This window comes from Rhinatrema bivittatum, unplaced genomic scaffold (assembly GCF_901001135.1).
Source record: "Rhinatrema bivittatum unplaced genomic scaffold, aRhiBiv1.1, whole genome shotgun sequence".
Classification (NCBI taxonomy): domain Eukaryota; kingdom Metazoa; phylum Chordata; class Amphibia; order Gymnophiona; family Rhinatrematidae; genus Rhinatrema; species Rhinatrema bivittatum.
Window position 1 is genome coordinate 1 of NW_021820977.1, and position 17,397 is coordinate 17,397.

At 42.4% G+C, this 17,397-nt stretch overlaps 1 long non-coding RNA gene across 1 annotated transcript; it reads right to left on the reverse strand.

The window, feature by feature from the left end:
- Positions 1-2,843: 2,843 nt before the first annotated feature.
- LOC115082338 lies at positions 2,844-14,741 on the reverse strand. The gene is made up of 3 exons (XR_003854142.1): positions 14,677-14,741; positions 3,235-3,321; positions 2,844-2,887 (listed from the first exon to the last, which is right to left on the reverse strand). It is a non-coding gene; the product is annotated as an uncharacterized LOC115082338 (long non-coding RNA).
- Between the last annotated feature and the right edge of the window lie 2,656 nt (positions 14,742-17,397).

The window sequence follows — 17,397 nt, forward strand, 5'->3', positions numbered from 1 at the left end:
AATCACCAACTATGATGGTGGCCTAACCCTTCCCTCCTGGCAGTAGCCCTGGGAGACATGTCCTCAGTGCGAGAGGACAATACATCACCTGGAGAGCAGGTCCTTGCTACAGGATCACTTCCTGCTAAATCAGGGCGATGTTCTCCTACTGGGAGACCTTTCTGATCAAAGGCAGCACTAGGGCTGCCAGACTGGCTACTAGAGATGTGAATCGTGTGCCAGATCGTCTTAACGATCAGGTTCAGCTGGGGGGGGGGGAATCTGATCGTTAAGATATGTGAATTGGAATAGTTTCCGATTCCAATTCACATCACTAATTTTTTTATTAGGGAGGCCCGCGGCGCTAAAAAAACCCCACCGACCCTTTAAATCGACCCCCCTTAGCCTCCCCCACCCTCCCGACCCCCCTCAAAACCTTTTAACATTACCTGGTGGTCCATGGGAGCCTCGGGGGACGATTTCTCGTTCCCAGGCATCAGCTGCGCTAAAAAAAAATGGCGCCGATGCCCCTTTGCCCTTACCATGTGACAGGGTATCCGTGCCATTGGCCGGCCCCTGTCACATGGGGCTGATGAGTAAAGATGGCGCCGGCCATCTTTACTCATCAGCCCCTATTATTCTATACTCTATAATAGGGGCTGATGAGTAAAGATGGCCGGCGCCATCTTTAAAGATGGCGCCGGCCATCCAGTGCTCCTACCATGTGACAGGGGCCGGCCAATGGCACGGATACCCTGTCACATGGTAAGGGCAAAGGGGCATCAGCGCCATTTTGTTTTAGCGCAGCTGATGCCTGGGAACGGGAAATCGTCCCCCGAGGCCCCCCTGGACCACCAGGTAATGTTAAAAGGTTTTGGGGGGGGGGGGGGGGGGGGGGGAGGCTAAGGGGGGTCGATTTAAAGGGTCGGGTGGGTTTTTTTTTTTATCGGGCCATCGGCGCCATTTTAATTAGTGGCAGCCAAAATGGTGCCGATGGCCCGAGAGCAGGAGATCACGCTGGGACCCTCCCATTGGACCACCAGGTAATTTAACATTTTGGGGGGTTCGGGAGGGTAAGGAATTGGTTTTAAAGGGTCGGGGTGGGTTTAGGGGTTGTTTTGGTGTGCCGGTTTTACCGCCCTCCCCCAAATAATTCCCGTGCCCTATTTAACGATTTAGGACGATTATGACGATAAATCGGTGGCATTTGTATTGTATCGTGCACTCTGATGATTTAGGACGATTTTAAAATTATCTGACGATAATTTTAATCGTTCAAAAAACGATTCACATCCCTATTGGCTACTATGTCCCTGAAGGTCTCATCAATGTACCTCTCTGTCTCCCTCAGCTCCTCCAAGTCTGCTACTCTAGCCTCCAGAGATCGGACTCGTTCCCTGAGAGCCAGGAGCTCTTTGCACCAAGTACACATATACAATTTCTCACTGGTGGGTAAAAAATCATACAAGTGACACTCAATGCAAAAGACTGGAAAGCCCACCTCTTGCTACTGGACTGCTGCCTTCATCTTAGTTTTATTGAGTTCCTAGTTAAGTTTAGGATACTAAGGGAGTTGGAATGAGGTACTTTAAATTTACAGGTGAATTTACTAATTAATCAGCTAGTGTACTACAAGGGGATGATTAAACTTTCAATAAGAGCCGGGTAGAATAGTATGATTTAGATAAGACGCTTATTGATTTTTAATGAGACACTTTCTCATTAAAAATCAATGGTTGAGTGGGTGGGAAAGACAGACACTAGAATTAACTATCTCTGGCTTGCTTATTACCTCAGACACACACAAACTCTAAAGAATATATCCCTTAATTTCACCTTTCACCAAACTTTTATAAGCCCAAAACTTTCTGAAAGCTATACTTACCAATCCTATTTAACCACCGTTAGATTAATCTTCCCTCAGTTAATGGAAGGGTTTGAGATTCGCACACCGTTAGGCATGCGCTTCCGGTCCTCCTCTACTGCAAAGGGAGTGGGGCCTCTGGCAGCTGGGGCTGAGGAAGTCAGTCCCTGGATCGTTTGCGGTGACCTCTGTACTCCTCTCCCAGGGGATGCTGGGAGCAGTATGCAGATGAGCCTTCCGGTCCTCCTCTACTGCAAAGGGTACGGGGTCTCTGGAAGCTGGAGCTGTGGAAGTCAATCCCTGGAATGCTTGTGGTGACCTCTGGACTCCTCTCCTGGGGTTTGCTGGGAGCAATATGCAGATGAGCCTTCTGGTCCTCCAGATCTCTTAGAACACAATATCTCACCAGTTATTGAATTCCTTGCTACAAATCTAAACCCTCATAAGCCCTAGAGTATTTTAGGGGACTTTAACCTGCACATGGATATCAGTCCACATTCCAATGCTTGTTGTACCCTTATAGAATCACTCTCAGCCCTTGTTTACGAATTAATTTCATCTGGTCCATTTCATAAGGCCGCCCACTTATTAGATTTAATCTTTACTAATAAAAGTGAAACCTCATTAACCACCAAATATACTCCCATTCCCTGATCAGATCACTTTTTAATTCATTCAACTATTTCATTTAACCAAAATCCGACCCTAATTGCCTCTCAAACTGTTTCCTTCTCATACCGATCCCCATTCAAGGTTGAAGATCTCCAACTAGAGATTGAACAGAACATTGATAACATTGATTTATCAAGCAGTGTAAATGCCATTCATTCTTGGCATGATACCACTAATTTTATTGCTGATAAATTAAATCCAGAAAAAACAAAAACTATGAAATCTCCAAGAAAACACAATCCCTGGTACAACAAACAAATTAGTACAGCAAAACGGACTCTAAGAAAAAGGGAGAAAGCATGGAGAAAATATCAAACTACATCTACCTGTTGTGTCCGTCGGTCTCAGACGGCTTCACCCCGTTTTCAATAGCTGTGAAAGGTAAATGGAAGAAGGGGAACTAAGAGAAAAAGTGAGTAAGAGAGCAGTGGGTGCCTGGAACAGACCCCCAGGAGAGGTGGTGACTGAATATAAGCAAGTCTGGAACAGATAGAGGGTGACAATAAGGGGGAGGCAGGGAGATGGCTGGAGATTTCAGAGGGTCCGCAGTGACACTCTAGGCAGGGGGAACAAGGCAGACTGGGAGGGTCAAGAGATCCTGAACTGTCAACAGTTACTGTGTTATCTCCTTGGTCAGCAACTTCAGTCTGACATGGGCAGAGTCCTCCCTAAAGAAAGCCGTCTGCTTCTGCTCTGGCCAATCTAGTTTTGGATGTTACCTGTAATTTTTCATATTCTGAACAGCGGGTCTGAGGGTTGAGGGCAGTGTAGGTGGCATTTAAAGGGTCCTCCAGATGAGTAGTTTTCTGAAACAACAATCAAGAACGTGCACAGGAATTAACAAGTCTCAGCTCAATCACATTCTGGCTTCAGAAAATATTTCTGCTGCTCTGTGAAACTGGCATTGGGCCCTAGAAAGGTTTAAGCGTCTTTAGGAGCTTTTCCTCATGCAAGCACAGATGAAATGTGCTGGGACTGATCCATTGCGAAAAAGGACCTGAAGCTCAGGCTGATTATTGGGCCTCAGTGGAAACTTTCAGCACAGATTTGTAATTTGAGATTCGTCTCCTCTGGGGTGCTAAATTCAGGTAACAAAGATTCTCTGCTGTTCTTGCTCCTGACTATAGGCTGAGCAGAGGAAATAGCAGCCAGCCTCAGAACAGCTGTGACACTGGCAGCTTTTCATGGTGACCTTTCCAGATGTACAGGATTCCTGAGTCATTATAAGGGCTGAATGTAGAAACAGAGAAATGTGATGGCAAAAAAAGACAATACGGCCTATCTAGGCTGTCCATCCACACCGACTTCCCAGCTTTATGATCCCTTCCACTTCCACAGAAATCTTCTGTGTTTATCCCATGCCTTCTTGAATTAATATAGTGCCCTTATCGCTACAGGGAGGCTGTTCCATGCATCCATTACTCTCTCTGCAAAGAAATATTTCCTAAATCAGTGTTTCCCAACCTTTTCAGATCCACATTAACAAAAAGGTGATGTGGCACCCCAACCTCCATGGATGAGGGATATACATAAAGAGGACCCATCTGACCAATAGAAGAGCTACGGAAGCATTGAAAGCCTGACAAGCCACAAGTTTTAGAACAAAAGGGGAGACAGATCAGAGACATGTATGAACATTTTATGCTTAGGAACTAACGTAGTATTTTCTGCTTTTTGATATACTTTTTTGGGTTGCTCAGAAATTAGGGCAGGCGTTAATTTCTAAGCATAAAATGTGTGGCTTGGCCACACATTTTTTTTTTCAGTATCCAGAGTGCATAACTAATAGCCTCATCAATATGCATGTTGATGAGCGCTATTAGTTTTGCGGGTGGGGGTTTGGACACGCAGTTTTGACCGTATAAGGGGTAGTGGACACGAGTCGAAATCACGCGTCCAACCGCAGGTAAAACAGTGCGCTCAGCTGAGCGCACTTTATCAAATCGGCCTGATCTGAGTTATAGAAAGCAATGCAGGAGCCACTTAACAGCAGCCAGGGCTACTAACCAAGGCCTGGATTCTATCGCAGAATGGTGAATCCAGCGAAAACGGGGGGCGGGCCTGCGAAAGCCGGCAGCCTTCGCACCACTGCGGTGTTTTCGCTGCCTGCTTTCGCACCCAATAGCGCCACCGTGAAAGGTGGCGCTATTGGGCGCACTACTGGCAACAATAAGGTTACTAACCTCATCGCCGCCAGCGAAGACATTGCTGAGTCCACCCCCTCACCACCCTGACTCCGCCCCAGCATGGCATCGCACGTGATAAGCCTTTGAAAATGACCCCCCCCCCCCCCCCAAGTCAGCAAACCTTACCTCACTGACTTCTCCCATCTCCTCTACTTGTATATAGAGGGAGATGGTCCACTGTGAGGAGTTCATAAATGTCTCTGATCCATCTCACCTTTTGTTTTAAAATGTTAAAAAAAAAAGTGCCGCCAGTCAGATTACGAAAAAGGATGCTCAATTTTACCGGCATCCATTTTCCTAACCCATGGCTGTCAGCGGGTTCAGAAAACCGGCGCTCGTAAAATTGAGCATCGGTTTCCTGAACCCGCTAACAGCCACCTCTCCTGGGTTCCCGCTGACAAAGAGGCACTAGAGACGCGCTATTGTCCCTAGTGCCTCCTTTTTAATGCAACCTTTCATTTAAATACAGGATCCCGGGCCCTGGAGAGATGGCTAGGAGCACATTGGGAAAGCGGCTGCTCAACACTGAGCACCCATTTTCCCACGAACCTTACAGAATCAGCCTGAGAGTGAGTCACATCCGGTGCTCAGTGCATGCTGACCCTGTCTCACTCATTCCTGGTTCCTAGTCCAATGCAAGCTATCAGTTACACAGTCCAAAGTTCTGGCCATAGATGAACATTTAAAAAAACACAAGCAGTCCAGTATTTCTAAAAACAGGTTTCTAGCAGGGTAGTAATTCCCAGTCCAGGTGCTGTCTTCCTCTGCTCCTGCTCTGGTCTGGAACAAGCTCTCTTTCCAGACCCCTTTGATGGTCAAGCCTGGAGGTTCCCGCCCACCCACTTCCCAGACCTGCAGCCCAGAGACCCTACCAGCTTCTGACCTGACCCCATTTCAGCCACACTGATTTGCATTCTTCTTCATGGGGTGGGACCATTACATCCCCTCCAGTGCTGTCTTGTACTTTTGGATTTACCAATTTGTTCTCTTCTCTTGTTTACAGTACGAGAGATGTAAAATCAGTCACTGTGGGGCAGATTTTAATACCAAGTGCGGGCGTAGATTTGTGTGCGCAACCCAGCGCGCACAAGTCTATGCCCGATTTTATAACATGCATGCGCAGCCGCGCACATGTTGTAAAATCCAGGGTAGGCGCCTAAGGGGTTGCACACTTGTGCACCTTGAGCGCGCCAAGCCCTAGGGGAGCCCCGATGGCTTTCCCTTTTCCCTCCGGGCTGCCCCCCTCCCCCACCTTTCCCTCCCTTCCCCTACCTAACCCTCCCCCCAGCCCTACCTAAACCCCCCTAACCTTTGTTTTGCAAGTTGCGCCTGCCTCTGGCCACACCCCTGCCCCGGACCGCCCATGCCTCGCCCCTTTTTTCAAGCCCCGGGACATATGCGCCCGTAATTTTTAAAATCGGCCCCTAATTATGATAAACGTTTCAATATAAAATAAACAACATAAATATTAGCAACTTTATGGTTATAAACGTTTCTGTATACAATAAACTTAACATATATATTAGTAATTTTATGGTTATAATCAAATCTCGTTGAAAAGATTTCCTGTGGGATTCAAGTAAGTAGGCAGTATTAGAGAATCAACATCTGATAGGGCTCATAGTGTTGTTGCAAAGGCTTTCTAAAAGAGCCATTCTTTTAGATTTTTTTTTAATGTTTGTGTCGTGGATTCCATCCTTAATCCTATTGGAAGGTTGTCCCATAGAGCTGGTCCCGCCAATGATAATGCATGCTCCCTGACTGTATTGACGTGAGTTAGTTTTGGAGAGGGGATTGGGAGAAGCCCGGTGTTTGTAGAGCGTAGGTTCCTTTGTGGAATATGGAAGTGTAATGCGGTGTTCAACCAGTTTGTTTTATTATTGTATAGTGTTTTGTGGATGGGGTTAAGGCTTTGTATTGAATTCTGTATGAGATCGGTAACCAGTGTAGTTCTTTGAGAATTGGCGTAATATGATCTTTTGTTTTGCTGTTTGTGAGTGTTCTGGCTGCTGCATTCTGTAGGAGCTGTATTGGTCTTAGGGTAGATGCCAGTAGGCCTAGGAGGACAGCCTTGCAGTAATCTAGTTTTGAGAACAGAAGTGCCTGTAGTACTGTCTGGTAGTCTTGCGTGTGTAGGAGGGGTTTGAGTTTTTTTAGGACCTGGAGTTTGTAATATCCGTCTTTTATCAAGGTGTTGATGTATTTTTGAAATTTAATTCACTATCTAGTAAGATTCCTAGATCTCTTACCGTGAATAGATTAAATGATTTTTTTGCTTCGGTATTTACTGAAGAGGATGTTGGGGAGGTACCCATACCGGAGAAGGTTTTCATGGGTAATGAGTCAGATGGACTGAACCAAATCACGGTGAATCTAGAAGATGTGGTAGGCCTAATTGACAAACTGAAGAGTAACAAATCTCCTGGACCGGATGGTATATACCTCAGAGTTCTGAAGGAACTCAAAAATGAAATTTCAGACCTATTAGTAAAAATTTGTAACCTATCACTAAAATCATCCATTGTATCTGAAGACTGGAGGATAGCTAATGTAACCCCAATATTTAAAAAGAAGTCCAGGGGTGATCCGGGAATCTACAGACTGGTTAGCCTGACTTCAGTGCCAGGAAAAATAGTGGAAAGTGTTCTAAATATCAAAATCACAGAACATATAGAAAGACATGGTTTAATGGAACAAAGTCAGCATGGCTTTACCCAAGGCAAGTCTTGCCTAACAAATCTGCTTCTCTTTTTTGAAAGAGTTAATAAACATGTGGATAAAGGTGAACCGATAGATGTAGTGTACTTGGATTTTAGAAAGCGTTTGACAAAGTTCCTCATGAGAGGCTTCTAGGAAAAGTAAAAAGTCATGGGATAGGTGGCAATGTCCTTTCATGGATTACAAACTGGCTAAAAGTCAGGAAACAGAGAGTAGGATTAAATAGACAATTTTCTCAGTGGAAGGGAGTGGGCAGTGGAGTGCCTCAGGGATCTGTATTGGGACCCTTACTTTTCAATATATTTATAAATGATCTGGAAAAAAATACGATGAATGAGGTAATCAAATTTGCAGATGATACAAAATTGTTCAGAATAGTTAAATCACAAGCAGATTGGGATAAATTGCAGGAAGACCTCGTGAGACTGGAAAATTGGGCATCCAAATGGCAGATGAAATGTAATGTGGATAAGTGCAAGGTGATGCCTATAGGGAAAAATAACCCATGCTACAGTTACACAATGTTAGGTTCCATATTAGGTGCTACCTCCCAAGAAAGAGATCTAGCCATCACATTGAAATTGTCGGTTCAGTGTGCTGCAGCAGTCAAAAAAGCAAACAGAATGTTGGGAATTATTAGAAAGGGAATGGTGAATACAACGGAAAATGTCCTAATGCCTCTGTATCGCTCCTTAGTGAGACCGCACCTTCAATACTGTGTACAATTCTGGTCGCCACATCTAAAAAAGGAGAACGTACAGAGAAGTGCAACCAAAATAATAAGGGGAATGGAACAGCTCCCCTATGAGGAAAGTCTAACGAGGTTAGGACTTTTCAGCTTGGAGAAGAGACGGCTGAGGGGGGATATGATAAGGGTGTTTAAAATCATGAGAGGTCTAGAACAGGTAGATGCGAATCGGTTATTTACTCTTTCAGATAATAGAAAAACTAGGAGGCACTCCATGAAGTTAGCATGTGGCACAATTAAAACTAATGTTGAGACAGATTTTATATTTTAGATGAACCGTTTTAAAAGTTACCCTTTTTTTATACGCAAATGTAGTAACCAACATTTGATTTATGCTGTAAACCGAAGTGATATGTATCAACATGAATTCTGGTATACAAAAATCACTAAATAAATAAAGCTGAGAAAGTTCTTTTTCACTCAATGCACAATTAAACTCTGGAATTTGTTGCCAGAGGATATGGTTAGTGCAGTTAGTGTAGCTGTGTTTAAAAAAGGATTGGATAAGTTCTTGGAGGAGAAGTCCATTACCTGCTATTAATTAAGTTGACTTAGAAAATAGCCACTGCTATTACTAGTAACGGTAACATGGAATAGACTTAGTTTTTGGGTACTTGCCAGTTTCTTATGGCCTGAATTGGCCACTGTTGGAAACAGGATGCTGGGCTTGATGGACCCTTGGTCTGGCCCAGTATGGCATGTTCTTATGTTCTTAATAAAATTTGATTTTTTGTTTGGCATGTTTTGAGATCAGAGTTACATACTGATGTGATTTTATTACATATGTAGAGTATTTCAGTTTTGTTCTGATTGAGAGTGAGAGCCTTTGTGATAGTAGTTGCTTTATTGCTGCTAGGTAGATGTCCCAGTATTTTAAGGTGCCTTCAATGGTGTCTTTTATGGGGAACAGGATTTGGACGTCATCGGCATAGATGTAGTAGGATAGATCTAGTCGAGTTAGGACTTTACAGAGAGGCAATATATAGATGTTAAAAAATGTGGATGATAAGGATGTGCCTTGCGGAACACCATACGAGAGGGGTATCTGTTTAGATTCAATGTGATTGGTTCTTACTTTGTATGATCTGTTTGATAAGTATGATGTGAACCAGCTGATGGTGATGTCATATAATCCAATTTCCCTTAGTCTATTCAGGAGAATTTTATGGTTGATGGTGTCAAAGGCTGCAGAGATATCGAATAGTATGAGCAGATAAGATTGGCCACTATCTATGCCTTTAAGCAATGCATCTGAGAGAGAGAGTAGTAATGTTTCTCTGCTGAAGAACTTCCTGAATCCATGTTGTGCCGGGAATAGTATGTTGTGGTTTTCCAGATGCTCAGTGTTGTTGATTAACAACTTTTTTTAGTGTTTTGGCTAGAAAGGGTAAATTGGAGATTGGTCTGAAGTTGGCGAGACTGGATTAATCTAGTTGTGGTTTTGAGTATCAGTATAATAATAGCACATTAGTTTGTCCGGGAAAATACCTTGGTCTAATGAGAGGTTGATTAAATCAGTTATGGGTCTGGCTATGAGATTAGACACTAGTTTCAGTGTTTATATTGGGATGGCATCAATGGGGGTGTGAGGCAGGGTTCATTTTTCGGATGATAGTTTCTATTTCAGTTGAAGCTACTTTTTCGAAATGTGCCCATCTGGCGTCAGGTTTGCTTGGTAGCTTTATGGAATCTTCGTTTGAGGTCGGGTTTTTTTGTAATTAAGTTTAGTATTTTATCTCTGAAGAATTCGGTGAATTCTTCGCATGTTTTCATTTGGTTGGCAGGTGGGGGTGGGTTTTGACTGGGTTGTGTGAGGTCTTTGATATATGCAAATAGTACTCTGGGATTAAATTGGTAGTCATGTATCTTTTTGCATAGAAATTTCTTTTGGCCTTGTCGATATCTGTTCTGTAGATGTAGAGGATGGTTTTATATTGTCTTTTAGATAATAAGTTGGGTTTCTTCTCCATATTTTTTCAGCCGATCTTAATATGCTTTTTATTTTTTTTTAGTTCTGGGGTGTACCAAAACTTTGTACTTAGTGGTTGGTTGGTACTTAGTGGTTGGTACTTAGTGGTTGGTTTGATTTCTTTCCTGATGACTGGGCATTTATCTGTTATTTCTGAGGTAATGGTGATCCAGGAGTTTACAGCGGAGTTTATGTCAGTCTTGTTTAAGGTTTTTAAGGTGTCCGGTAATATTTCAATTAACTCATGGAACAGGGTTTGTTAAATTCGATGTATTTATTTTGATTATTTGGCCCATTGTGAGTATATTCCAGATGTAGTTTGGTTTCTGTGAGTTTATGGTCTGACCATGGGAGTGTAGAGGCTGAGGGTGTGTCCTTGTTTGCAATTTTATCATTGATGAATATGAGGTCCAGTGTATCACCTGATCTTTGGGTGGGGGGTCTTCACTATTTGTTTGAAGCCGATCACTGTCATGGTGTCCAGTAGGAGTTCACTGGCAGTTGAAAGGGGTGTTTTATCAAAGTGTAGGTTACAATCATCCAAAATTATTGCAGGGATGTCCATATTAATGTTATTTATATGGCTTGTATACCCTAGAGGAAAGGTGAGATAGGGGAGATATGACTGAGACATTCAAATACCTCAAAGGTTTCCATGCACAGGAGGTGAGCCTCTTTCAATGGAGAGGACATTCCAGAATGAGGGGTCATAGGATGAGGGTGAAAGGGGTAGATTTTGGAGTAATCTTAGGAAATTTTTTTTTGTAATTTAAATTGTTATTGATTTTAAACAAAATATCAAGACAATAATAAATACACACAAGAAGACAATACTAGAATTGTTGCAAAATACCAAAGATATACATAAAGACAATAATAGTTCAAGTTTAAATTCCTGTTTCTAATTCTCACCACCCCCATGAGCACCTACTACGTTAGCCGCTTTAGCAACCAAAGATACTTCTAAATGTGAATGGTCCATAAAACTGAACCAATTCCCATGATATGAAACTAAACATTTGCAAGGACATTTTAAAAAAGGTTCCCCCAATTGTAAGACGTGATTTTAACATCAAGAAACTTTTCCTCCTAGCTTGGGTCTCTTTCAATACATCCAGGAGAACTGAAACTCGCTGACCACAAATAGCTCTTTTTTATATTTAAAGTATTGTTGCATAAACAATTCTCTCTCATTTTCTAGAGTGATCATTACAACAAAAGTAGCCCTAATGAAAATAAGAAAGATTTCTCAGGTAAAAATTGTAATACTTCTTTCATATATTTTTTTAATATATCCAATCCAGAAAGAAATCAAGGATGTGGAAAGTTTAAAAGACACACATTCCTAGCCCTCAACCTATTCTCCATATTTTCACATTTAACATGCAAAAATAAACTGTCATTAATTATGCAATCACCAGAGGTTTGAAGATTTAACAACCCTGATCGGGTTCCCATTACTACTTCCAATTTTTCTAGTTTGCTGTCTACTTCCACCATCTTAGCCCTAGTAGTATCTTCACACAATTGGGAAACAGTACCTCTTAAATTAGAGTCAATCCTTGCAACAATTCTCCAAATGTCTTTTAAAGAAACCATATCAGGGTCTAAGAGCAAACTAGCTGGTGAGTCTTGTGAGAAGGTACAAAAGCGACAGGAGCTTGAATTAGATTTCTCCCCTGCCTTAATGAAGAATCATTAAGAACATAAGAACATAGGAAATCATTATACTGGCTCAGACCAAGGGTCCATCAAGCCCAGCATCCTGTTTCTAACAGTGGCCAATCCAGGCTACAAGTACCTGGCAAATACCCAAACACTAAGTAGATCCCATGTTACTGATGCCAGTAATAGCAGTGGCTATTCCCTAAGTCAACTTGATTAATAGCAGTTAATGGACTTCTCCAAGAACATATCCAAACCTTTTTTAAACCCAGCTGCACTTATCACTACCTCTGGCAACAAATGCCAGAGCTTAATTGTGCATTGAGTGAAAAAGAACTTTCTACAATTAGTTTTAAATGTGCTACATGCTAACTTCATGGTGTGCCCCCTACTTCTTCTGTTATCCGAAAGAGTAAATAACCGATTCACATTTACCCATTCTAGACCTCTCATGATTTTAAAGACATCTATCATATCCCCCTCAGTCATCTCTTCTCCAAGTTGAACAGCCCTAACCTCTTTAGCCTTTTCTCACTCCCTTTATCATTTTGGTCACCCTTCTCTGTACCTTCTCCACTGCAACTATATCTTTTTTTAAATGCAGTGACCAGAACTGTAGACAGTACTCAAGGTGCGGTCTTACCATGGAGTGATACAGAGGCATTATGACATTTTCTGTTTTATTCACCATTCTTTCCTAATAATTCCTAACATTCTGTTTGCTTTTTTGACTGCTGCAGCACACTGAGCCAACGATTTCGATGTATTATCAACTATGACGCCTAGATCTAACTCCTAATGTGGAACCTAACATCGTGTAACTACAGCATGGGTTATTTTTATTTTATTATTATTATTATTTTTTCCCTATATGCATCACCTTGCACTTGTCCACACTAAATTTCATCTGCCATTTGGAAGCCAATCTTCCAGTCTTGCAAGGTCCTCCTGCAATTTATCACAATCCACTTGTGATTTAACTACTCTGAATAATTGTGTATCTTCTGCAAATTTGATTACCTCACTAGTTGTATTCCGTTCTGGATCATTTACAAATATATTGAAAAGCATCGGTCGAAGTACAGATCCCTGAGGCACTCCACTGTTTAACCTTTTCCACTGAGAAACTTGACCATTTAATCCTACTCTGTTTCTTTCCTGCCTTATAACCAGTTTGTAATCCACAGAAGGACATCGCCTCCTGTCCCATGACTTTTTAGTTTTCTTAGAATCCTTTCATGAGGGACTTTGTCAAATGCCTCTGAAAATCCAACTACACTGTCTCAGCTGCTTCAACTTTATCCACATGTTTATTAATCCCTTAAAAAAATTATGAAGCAGATTTGTGAGGCAAGACTTCCCTTGGGTAAATCCATGCTGACTTTGTTCCATTAAATCATGTCTTTCAATATGTTCTGTGATTTTGATCTTTAGAATAGTTTCCACTATTTTTCCTGGCACTGAAGTCAGGCTCACTGGTCTATAGTTTCCTGGATCACCCCTGGAGCCCTTTTTATATATTGCGGTTACATTGGTCACCCTCCAGTCTTCAGGTACAATGCATACTTTTAATGATAGGTTACAAATTTTAACTAAAAGATCTGAAATGTCATTTTTTAGTTCCTTCAGAACTCTGGGGTGTATACCATCCGGTCCAGGTGATTTTCTACTCTTTATTTTGGCAATCTGGCCTACTACATCTTCCAGGTTCACAGTGATTTGGTTCAGTTCATCTGACTCCTCACCCCTGAAAACCATCTGCAGAACCCGTATCTCCCCAACATCCTCATTAGTAAACACAGAAACAAAGAATTAATTTAGTCTTTCTGCAGTGGCCTTATCTTCCCTAAGTGCCCCTTTAACCACTCGGTCATCTAACGGTCTAACTGTCTCCCTCACATGTTTCTTGCTTCGGATATATTTTAAAAAGTTGTTATTATGAGTTTTTATCTCTACAGCCAACTTCATTTCAAATTCTCTCTTCGCCTGTCTTATCAATGTTTTACACTTAACTTGACAATGCTTATGCTTTTTCCTATTTTCAGATGGATTCTTCTTCCAATTTTTGAAGGATGCTTTTTTTTTGGCTAAAATAACCCTTTCACATCACCTTTAACCATGCCAGTAATCGTTTTGCCACCATGCCAATAAAGGAAAAACAGACTCAGCTTTGCATCCAACAGGAAACGTATTATCCAGCCCATGATATAGCATAGAGGAATTAGATCCATGATTGCCTGGATGTTCCAGTTCATGGACACCCGGCAGTGGAGAGACTTCTGGGTGGGGGCGAGGATTGCAGACCTCTGAACTCAAATAAGTACTTTCAGATTCTTGACTCAATGTTACTTGCAGTACTGAGTCTGGTTGGGTCACATGGGAATCCACGGGGCCCACTATTGGCATTGAAATGCGTGGATAAAGCTGTGCCTTTCTTTTTCTCTTTCTCACCATAGCACAAACAGGGAGAAATCGGCAAGAAGGGGCACGTGCCGGCAGTGGTGCACCGCCGCAAGCCACTTCTTATGCCTGGCACAAGGATGATGTCAGCTTCATGAAGATGGAATCGCAGCTCACCTCTCAGGTCTCCAGGAACTGGCCAGCAAAGGAACTGTCCTAAGAAAATTTTCTATATAGAGAAGGTGATGGATGCACGGAACAACCTCCCAGTGGAAGTGGTAGAGACAAAAACAGAATCTGATTTCAAGAAAGCATGGGATAAATACTGCGGATCTCTGAAGAAGTGATGAGAATTATAATGCTGAATTACTTGGATTGATGGGCAAACTGGATGGGTCATACAGTCTTTTCCTGCTGTCATGTTTCTAAGTTTCTATGAACTAAATATTACACATAATATTGTAAACATACTCACGGTGGCATTATCTGCTTTGGGGAAATTTTCCAAGGTAGTGTGACTCTTCGGACAGCTGGTTTCTGCATCTTTCTATATCTGTGTACAGCAGAAGGAAGGACTAGTTGTGGAAAATAGATACAGTATATGGAACGCAAGGACTATCTCTGCCTTCTAGTACAGAGGTGCCTGGAGTCAGAGAGGGGAAAGGTGCTGGTTATAATTATTTTAATTTAATTTATTTATTTAAAAACTTTTCTATACCGTCGTTCAGTAAATTAACCATCACAACGGTTCACATAAAGGCACATATAGTAATAGAAATTAATTAGGATAGCTAAAACATTATAGATGTGCCAAAAATATGAGGTAACAGGATTCTTTCAATATAAAACTGTTTGTTAATTATTGATTTTATTAGGCTGAGGTTACTATTGCAGTTCATCTATAAAGAGAATAATCTTAAGTGTATTTAAAGGTGGGAAAGAAAAGGAAATTAAAAAACTACGTAATCGGTGCCGGGTTTTGCTCTTATTTGCTCTCTTCATTCTCTTTGTAAAAAGCCTGTGTAAAGAGCCAGGTTTTAAGGCTTACTCAGAAAAGTTTGAAGTTTTTCTGCAGTCTTATCTCCAGAGACATTGAATTCCATAATGTGGGTCCTGCCAACGATAGTGCTCGCTCCCTTACTTGTGTGAGTCTAGCAGATTTAACCGAGGGGATAGTTAGTAGTGCTTTGTTAGCTGATCTTAGATTTCTGTGTGGAACATGTACATGTAATGCTGTGTTCAGCCATTCCGCTTTTTCGTCATGAATTAATTTATGTATAATGCATAGTGCTTTATATTGTACTCTTTGTTCAATAGGTAGCCAATGAAGTTCTGCAAGTGTTCCTGTAATATGGTCTCTTTCTTTTACCTGTCAATATTCTTGCGGCTGAATTTTGCAAAATTTGAAGAGGTCGTGTTGTCAGCTGTGGGAGTCCTAGGAACAGGGCGTATACAGTTCAAATCAGCCACATTTAGGCTAGCAGAACCAAATTCTGTTGGTAGGGTCCAAAATCTTTTGGAGGCCCTATGTTGGCTCTAATGTTACCATGCCTCAGTTGTTGGACAATTGAATTCAGCTGAGAAAAGGTAAGATATATATATATATATATATATATATATATATCAGAGAGCCACAGATGTTATAGGGACAACTATTTCAGCATGTTGCCTCTGCAAGATAACTAAAATCAGTCTGTCTGTGTCTTCATCTGCCCTGGCATCCATTCACACATTTAGCTATCCATTCATCATCCTTTAATCCATCATTTATTTATTTATTTAACATTTTTATATACCGGGATTCATGTAGAATATTACATATCATCTCGGTTTACATTATAACGGTAACAAGCATGTAAGAATGCGATTACATTGAAACAGGGCGTAGAACTTGGGACAAATAAATGGGGAATAACGAAAAACGATATTAAAAAACAATGAATAAGACCTATTTTTTTTTTTTTTTTTTTTGAGCTAGGACTGGTCTGGCTGAAGATCTAGATAAACAAAGAGATTATCTCTCTTTGTTGCTGTATACATGTAAGTGAACCTGAGTTCTGTAATATTTTCCTGAAATATTGTTGCATTGGAGTGTTGCAACCGCGGCCTTCGGATCCTGTTGCAGGCGTGGCCTATAGCTGGGAGTTAAGAGCGCGGAGGTGTGGTTGAGAGTGTGAGCCCTTGAACCACGGCACGACTCAGGGAGGAGCCCCAAGGCACACCGTGGGAGGTGAGATTATACAAGCCACAGGCGGAACAGGAACAAGACAGGACCGGAACTAAGGCAAGGAACTCGGAACAGGAACAAGGCAGGATCAGCCCTCCACTGGACCTACACGCACCAATGAGACCCAGCAACGCAATGCTGGTCTCAGGAGTAGACTTCCGGGCACTCGATAGTCCTTCCGGACCCGCTGCTTGGGAACGACGAGTGTGTGATGCCAGACGGAGGCTGAGGGCAGGAACAAGATGAGTTCTTGGAACTTGGAAGGACTCAGATGAGGACTAGGAACTTGGAAAGTTCAGATGAGGACTTGGAACTTGGAAGGTACATGTGGGCACTGTCCCTCAGAGCGCCCTACACAGCCCCCATGGGCTGGTCATGGACCACCCTGTCCACTTCCACAGCCTACACAACCTAGGAAGGCTGGTCGCAGACCACGTGGGAGCGAGACAAGCGCCAGAAGGGGATCCAACCAAATGAGGCTCCAAGGACCGGAACCAGGAACCCGATCTATATGGATTTACCCTCAGGGTGGCCATCTGGAGGACTCGAAGAGCTGGAAGACTCAGAAATTGGAAGACTCAGAACTTGGAACACAGAGTTCAGGAACATCAGGACTTCAGAACATCAGGACATCTGGATCCTAGGACAAAGCAACGAAGGAGCTCCGATGAGCAATGAGACCAGGAACATCAAAGACATGGAACGAAGAGCCATCTTAAAAAATGAAGACCACTGAGGACCTTGACCAGTGAAGAAGAACATGGACGACCATGGGATCTGATCTGAAAGCCCTGAGGAACAGGAACTGAGCCCTTTTATAGGGCTGAAGCAGGAAATGAAGCTGATGAGGACTTCCGGTGGGGCCGTGGGCTTTTCCCGCCGCTGGCACTTTAAATCAGATGAAGAGGCGTGGCCATGCGCCTAGAGGAGTGCCCAGGAATTGGAGCAGGACCAAGGACAGCGGTGGCC